Source organism: Leucoraja erinacea, unplaced genomic scaffold (genome assembly GCF_028641065.1).
Source record: "Leucoraja erinacea ecotype New England unplaced genomic scaffold, Leri_hhj_1 Leri_1283S, whole genome shotgun sequence".
NCBI lineage: Eukaryota > Metazoa > Chordata > Chondrichthyes > Rajiformes > Rajidae > Leucoraja > Leucoraja erinaceus.
In genome coordinates, this window is record NW_026575543.1 from 34,344 (window position 1) to 41,343 (window position 7,000).

The following is a 7,000-nucleotide window of genomic DNA, read 5'->3' on the forward strand; positions in this document are numbered from 1 at the left end:
GTTGGGCTTGGAGAACACCAAATGACAGAGGGGAAAACTAGTGATTGTGAAGATGTTTGCTGGAGGTTCTACCTTGAGTGAAATTCAGAACTGAGGAGAAATTTGCTCTCAATATTGGACTTACTTTGACAAATTGTAGTAGTTTGATGATCATATGCAGCTGATTGGTGACCTCCTAAGTCCAACCTCCGCCATGATCTGATGCAATGAATATTAGTTTGATCTATCGGACCAACTACAGCATGAACAGGCAAGAATATTCACCGTTCCATTTATTACAAAACAACAGACTCTGTCATTTGCCATTATCATAGACATTTCAAACATCACACAGTCATCTGCTTGAATATGTGTTACTGGAAACTATTCTAACTTCAGTTGTGAATAGCATTCATTATACTTGTCTTTCTCCAGGCTGGTTAGCATATTCTGCAAAAGCTTTTCTCTTTACCTCACCAACGTGTGACACTGAACTAAACTGAATTGAACTGGAAGGGACGTGATTTATTCCCAGAGGTTGTGAAGGTCTTGGTGCAAACTGTGCCGTTTGATTTGGAGAAAACTGAAAGTTGCAGAAGAAATTGGATGATGATGAGGCTGGTGACTGGTGGGTTTACCTTGTGTGAAACTCAGGAGATAATTACACTCAATATTGGAATAACTGAGTAAATACAGCATTTTATTATCACATCTACTTGATATTAAATTAAATGTATGATTTCTATAACTTTCAATAGACTTTAAGGAATTCTTTAGACTGATTTAAATTGCTGCAGACACAGCAAGTTCAGCTTTTCTTCCCATTTTTTTTAACCCCCTCCCCACTAAAAAATTCTTCAAAGCATCGACTTTCCTTGACATAAAATCTTCCAGCTTCATATCTTGGTACTTTGGATCAGCCATGACAAATAGAAGCTTAAAATCAGACCAAAAGTATACTCACTGTATCTATAGCGCGGAGATCTATTTATGCTTATACCTTACGACCTTTGACAAATCCCATGATTCCTTGCATTTTTTCGGAATACCGAACTCACTTGTGTTTGAGGCAGCTCAAGGAAATTGCGGGAGCGTGAAGTGGAGACATTGCAGGTGATTCTTGGGCAGAGACCTCTGCGACAAGCTCACAGGTGGGCATGTCTCCATGAGGGGAGGGAGCAGATGGGAGGGGCTCAGTAATGGAGCAACAACCAGGATGGCATGGATTTGTGAGGCAGCAACACATACAGGGATGTGGAATGGAGGTCCAGCAAGGATGGGGTGGATTTGTGAAGCAGCAACACATTCAGGGATGTGGAATGGAGGTCCAGCAAGGATGGGGTGGATTTGTGAGGCAGCAACACATACAGGGATGTGGAATGGAGGTCCAGCAAGGATGGGGTGGATTTGTGAGGCAGCAACACATACAGGGATGTGGAATGGAGGTCCAGCAAGGATGGGGTGGATTTGTGAGGCAGCAACACATACAGGGATGTGGAATGGAGGTCCAGCAAGGATGGGGTGGATTTGTGAAGCAGCAACACATACAGGGATGTGGAAGTGGAGGTCCAGCAAGGATGGGGTGGATTTGTGAAGCAGCAACACATTCAGGGATGTGGAATGGAGGTCCAGCAAGGATGGGGTGGATTTGTGAGGCAGCAACACATACAGGGATGTGGAATGGAGGTCCAGCAAGGATGGGGTGGATTTGTGAGGCAGCAACACATACAGGGATGTGGAGAGGAAAGTGAGATTGACAATAGGGTGCGGGTTTACACGGACAATGATAATTAATGCAAGGTGATTGTGACCGGTGAAGAGAAAGTACTTACTCTGTGTGGAAACTGGTCGAAGCAGGAAAACAAACAGAAACCCAACATCAAACCAGCAGGCAAACTGTTGCAGAGAAACCTCGGCCTCATTTTGTACATTCTCTGTTTGGAAACAAGGTGCAGTTTTAGACTAAGGATCAGTAGATTGGTAGTTGGCAAATGTTGTATTGAGTACAGCCAGTTTGAAACTCCTGACCCTGGGGCATTTTAGAATTGGCCGCACACAATTACACGGGGAAAATACATTCACTTGGTGGATTCTGCTGCTGGAATATTGTCACTTCAGTAATCTGGGATTTCACCACCATATTCAACCACTATTGGCCCAAATCATTCATCTGTACTCCGCCTTTTTAATGTTTGACTCAATTACCTCCGACCACTGGTAAAATGTTCTCAACTAAATCAGACCTCGCTAGTGAGTTAATGAACAGAGAAGGCAACACAATGGCAAGGGACATTCAATATTCTCAAACGGTCCCAGGACGTTGCCGGCGAAACGGGAACAAAAGTATTCAATTTAGATTGACTAGGAAACGGAGATGAGGAAATACTTTTTCTCACAGAGAGTTGTGAGTCTGTGGAATTCTCTGCCTCATCTGGTGGATAAGGTTGTGTTGATAATGTGGATAGGTATTGTGTTGATAATGTTTACGTCAGATTAAAAATCATCTTGTAATAGCTAATTGGACAAAACAAATTGGGAATTTCCTGAGGTCACAAATATATTGGATCAGTTTAGACTTGGAACCTCCTTATATTAAATGCTATTAGTGGGTGGCAAATGTCTAAGATAAAATGGCAAACGTGGGAATCTGCTGTTTTGTAACGAAGGGAACATGGTCAATATTCACGCCTTGCAGCTATGTTAGAGCTTTAGCTCAAGTTCAAGTTCAAGTGAGTTTATTGTCATGTGTCCCTGATAGCACAATGAAATTCTTGCTTTGCTTCAGCACAACAGAACATAGTAGGCATTGACAACAAAACAGATCAGTGTGTCCATCTACCATTATATGTCCATATACCATTATAGCAGTTTAAATCTATATCCAAATGTAGCACATCACGGTGGGTTTAGGGGGTTACAAATGAGGTACATTTGAGAATCAGGATCATACATTATTTTCAAACTTAGTACAATATTGAATGTAAATTTTCTCCCGAGCTTTTAATTTCATTCAAGGAGGAACCTGCAGCCAATATTTTCATTAGCATCCAAATAGTTCCTGCATCTTGCAGTGTTCTCCAAGTTCAACATCACAGAGTGCACCAAGACCTTCACAGCCTCTGTGAATAACCCACATAACCATCTTGCAGTGTCTCCAAGTTCAACATCACACAGTGCACCAAGACCTTCACAGCCTCTGTGAATAACCCACATAACCATCTTGCAGTGTTCTCCAAGTTCAACATCACACAGTGCACCAAGACCTTCACAGCCTCTGTGAATAACCCACATAACCATCTTGCAGTGTTCTCCAAGTTCAACATCACACAGTGCACCAAGACCTTCACAGCCTCTGTAAATAACCCACATAACCATCTTGCAGTGTTCTCCAAGTTCAACATCACACAGTGCACCAAGACCTTCACAGACTCTGAAAATACCCACATAACCACCTTTTCATTTCTCTAAAACAAATGTCACCATTTGAAGTGGTGATGATGTGTAAAATCATACTGAAGAATGTTTGATGGTCGTGTGATCTTGAACGGAACTGGGCCACTAAATCATTTGCAAAGGAAATGCTGCAGTGAATAGCTAGTTGGCAAATGTTGTATTGAACACAGCCACTTTGAAAACCCTGGGCCAGGACCATTTGAGAATTAACCGCACACAACTACACGGGGAAGGACCATTCCTCTGTGGAATCTGCCACTGGAATATTGTCACTGCTGTCATCTGGGATTTCACAACCACATTCAGTCGCTTTGCCTTGACTGAAACGACTCATCTGTACATCGACAGTTTCATTCTTGACCCACTTCCTTCCTGCTTCTCAGTAGAATGGTTTTAACTCATTTGTACCTCACTAGTCAGTCAATTAATTGAGCGAGTGGGCAACAGAACGGCGAGGACATTGAACATCCTCAATCAGTCCCAGAGGATTGCCGGAGAAATGGGAAAAATAAAACCCACATGAGCAGCGATACATTAGATTGACCAGAAAGCCCAAATGGGTAAAATGGCAGATGCTGATCATTTATAACCATATTAGCTTCATTAAGTTTCTAGTGGAAATAATGGAGACAGAAATACATTGATAAAGTTTCATGTTGGAAGGAACTGCAGATGCTGCTTTATACCGAATATAGACAAGTAACTGGGCAGGAGTAACTGGGTGGGGCAGGCAGCATCTCTGGAGAGAAGGAATGGGTGACGTTTCGGGTCAAAGAAGTCTGGATCTGAAGAAGGGTCTCGACACGAAACATCACCCATTCTTTCTCTCCAGATGCTGCCTGTCCCGCTGAGTTACTCCAGCATTTTGTGTCTCTCTTCATTATTCATTACGTTTCTATGTCCTTGTAAAATCGAAAGCAGAACAGACTGGTACAGTCTAATAAATGGTTGTAGGAGTGGAATATCACACGTTAGAAATTTAAAACCTTACATAGACTATATTACTCAAAAACTAAAATAAGTAAACTTTTTCCAAATGTCTCCCCCACCTGTGATAAATGTCTATCCCATGAAGCAACTATAGCACATTCCTTTGTTTTTTGTAGAAAAATCCAAACATTTTGGAATGAAATTTATGAAATTTTTACAAAATTATTAAAAATAAAACTGAAACCGAACGCAGAATAGATTATTTTTGGAACAATGGAAGGCAGCCCTGAGCTAACTATGTCCCAAAATACCCGACTTAATTACGGTTTAATAATGGGAAAAAAACTCATACTTAAATTCTGGAAAAACGCCCCAACACCAACAATAAATATGTGGATTTCAAATATGTTCGAAACGTTACACCTGGAAGATATGAGATTCCTTCTAGCAGGCAAACCAGACCATTTCCAAAAGATCTGGTCTCCATTTCTCGACTTACTACAAGTATAAGGTGCAACAGAATTCTGAAAATAAATGGTTTCAGGACCTGGTGAGGGGGGAGGAAAAATACAAAGTTGGTTTATCCCTTTTAGCTCTGTTTTAAACTTTTAATATATCTCCTGTCCAGTTTAAAGTTAATATCCCACCCCTCCCCTCCCCTCTCCTCTCCTCTCCTCTCCCCCTCCCCTCTCCTCCCCTCCTCTCCTCCTCTCACCTTGAACCTGTGCAGTTGTGTTTAGTGAAGAGACAACTCTGTCCATGTGGGAGCTTCACGCTGACCCTGTGGCCACAGAGTCCAGTTGTCCAGTGGCCACAGTGTGAACTGGTTCACTAACGAGCAGATGTTGAGGAACAGCTGGCTTGACCCACGCCCACTGATTGCCCACAGCTGGTGATGTTGGGGGAGTCCAGAACCAGGGGCCGCGACACAGAGAGAGAGAGAGAGAGAGAGAGAGAGAGAGAGAGAGTTGTGTGAATCTGTGGCCATTTGGGACTGAGATGAGGAGAAACTTTTCCACCCAGAGAGTTGTGTGAATCTGTGGAATTCCCTGCCACAGAGGGCAGTGGAGGCCAAGTCACTGGATGGAGTTAAGAGAGAGAGTTAGATAGAGCTCTAGGGGCTAGTGGAGTCAAGGGATATGGGGAGAAGGCAGGCACGGGTTATTGATTGGGGACAATCAGCCATGATCACAATGAATGGCGAATGGTGCAGGCTCGAAGGGCCGAATGGCCTCCTCCTGCACCTATTGTCTATGTTTCTAATCTCTGCATCACATCTATAACTACAGCATTTAATATTTATATTTCTCTAGATTCAAGTGAGTTTATTGTCATGTATCCAGGATAGGGCAATTAAATTCTTGCTTTGCTTCAGCACACAGGACATAGTAGCAATGTTACAAAATTTTGAGATTTAAAAAATCAAGTCTGTAATTTATCCCATCAGATAAAGCATAAAAAGAAGTTTAATTTGACACCTAATTCACTTTCATATCTCAAGTATTAAAAAAGTTATGGCCATTTTCACTCGGGAATTAGCATCTTGTTCCCTATTGATTTTCTATGGACATAACAAAAAAGCTGTGATCGTGTGCAGTCAAAAGCCCATAACCTTCTTAAAAATTAAGAGAACTGAATGAAATTTTCAGTTATCGTAGATTGAAGCATTCTGAAACAAATATAAAATAATCTTACTTGGATGACCTGAAATTAAAGCATATAATTAGTTAGTTACCCAAGTGTAGCTAATTTCAAACTTCAATTACTAGATCTAAACATCTATCCATTTCTTAATAAATGATTAACATTTTTAAATAGCGTAAGTGTCAGCGAACTTGATGATGGAGTTCGCACTGTGACTGGCTACGCAGTCATGAGTATAGAGTGAGTACAGCAGGGGGCTGAGCACGCATTAGTATAGAGTGAGTACAGCAGGGGAGCACGCAGCCTTGAGGTGCTCCCGTGCTGAATGTTATCGAGGCTGACACATTTCCACCAATACGAACAGACTGTGGTCTGTGAATGAGGAAGTCGAGGATCCAGTTGCAGAGGGATGCGCAGAGACCCAGTTCTGAGAGTTTGGTAACCAGCTTGGAGGGGATGATTGTGTTAAATGCCGGCTGTTCACCGTGGGGCTGCAGGTGGAACCGGCAACATATTTGTGAATATTATTTGGGCACTTAGGCTATTTAAAAATGCTTTAATTTCAGGCCATCCAAGTAAGATTATTTTATATTTGTTTCAGAATGCTTCAATCTATGATAACTGAAAATTTCATTCAGTTCTCTTAATTTTTAAGAAGGTTATGGGCTTTTGACTGTCCACGATCACAGCTTTTTTGTTATGTCCATAGAAAATCAATAGGGAACAAGATGCTAATTTCCGAGTGAAAATGGCCATAACTTTTTTAATACTTGAGATATGAAAGTGAATTAGGTGTCAAATTAAACTTCTTTTTATGCTTTATCTGATGGGATAAATTACAGACTTGATTTTTTAAATCACAAAATGTTGTAACATTGCTATAACTTTCTAATGTACCGACAAACCCAGTTTCCCAATGGCCGTTGATGGGAGAACAGAAAATAACATTTTCACCACAGAATAGCGACTGAAAATAATAAAAATCTTTTCTCAC

The 7,000-nt window shown here is 41.4% G+C and overlaps 1 long non-coding RNA gene across 1 annotated transcript; it reads right to left on the bottom strand.

Annotated features, from left to right (window-relative positions):
* Positions 1-261: 261 nt before the first annotated feature.
* On the bottom strand, positions 262-5,006 carry LOC129715628 (uncharacterized). Its single transcript, XR_008726534.1, has 2 exons — positions 1,812-5,006; positions 262-617 (listed from the first exon to the last, which is right to left on the bottom strand). It is a non-coding gene; the product is annotated as an uncharacterized LOC129715628 (long non-coding RNA).
* Positions 5,007-7,000: the final 1,994 nt, after the last annotated feature.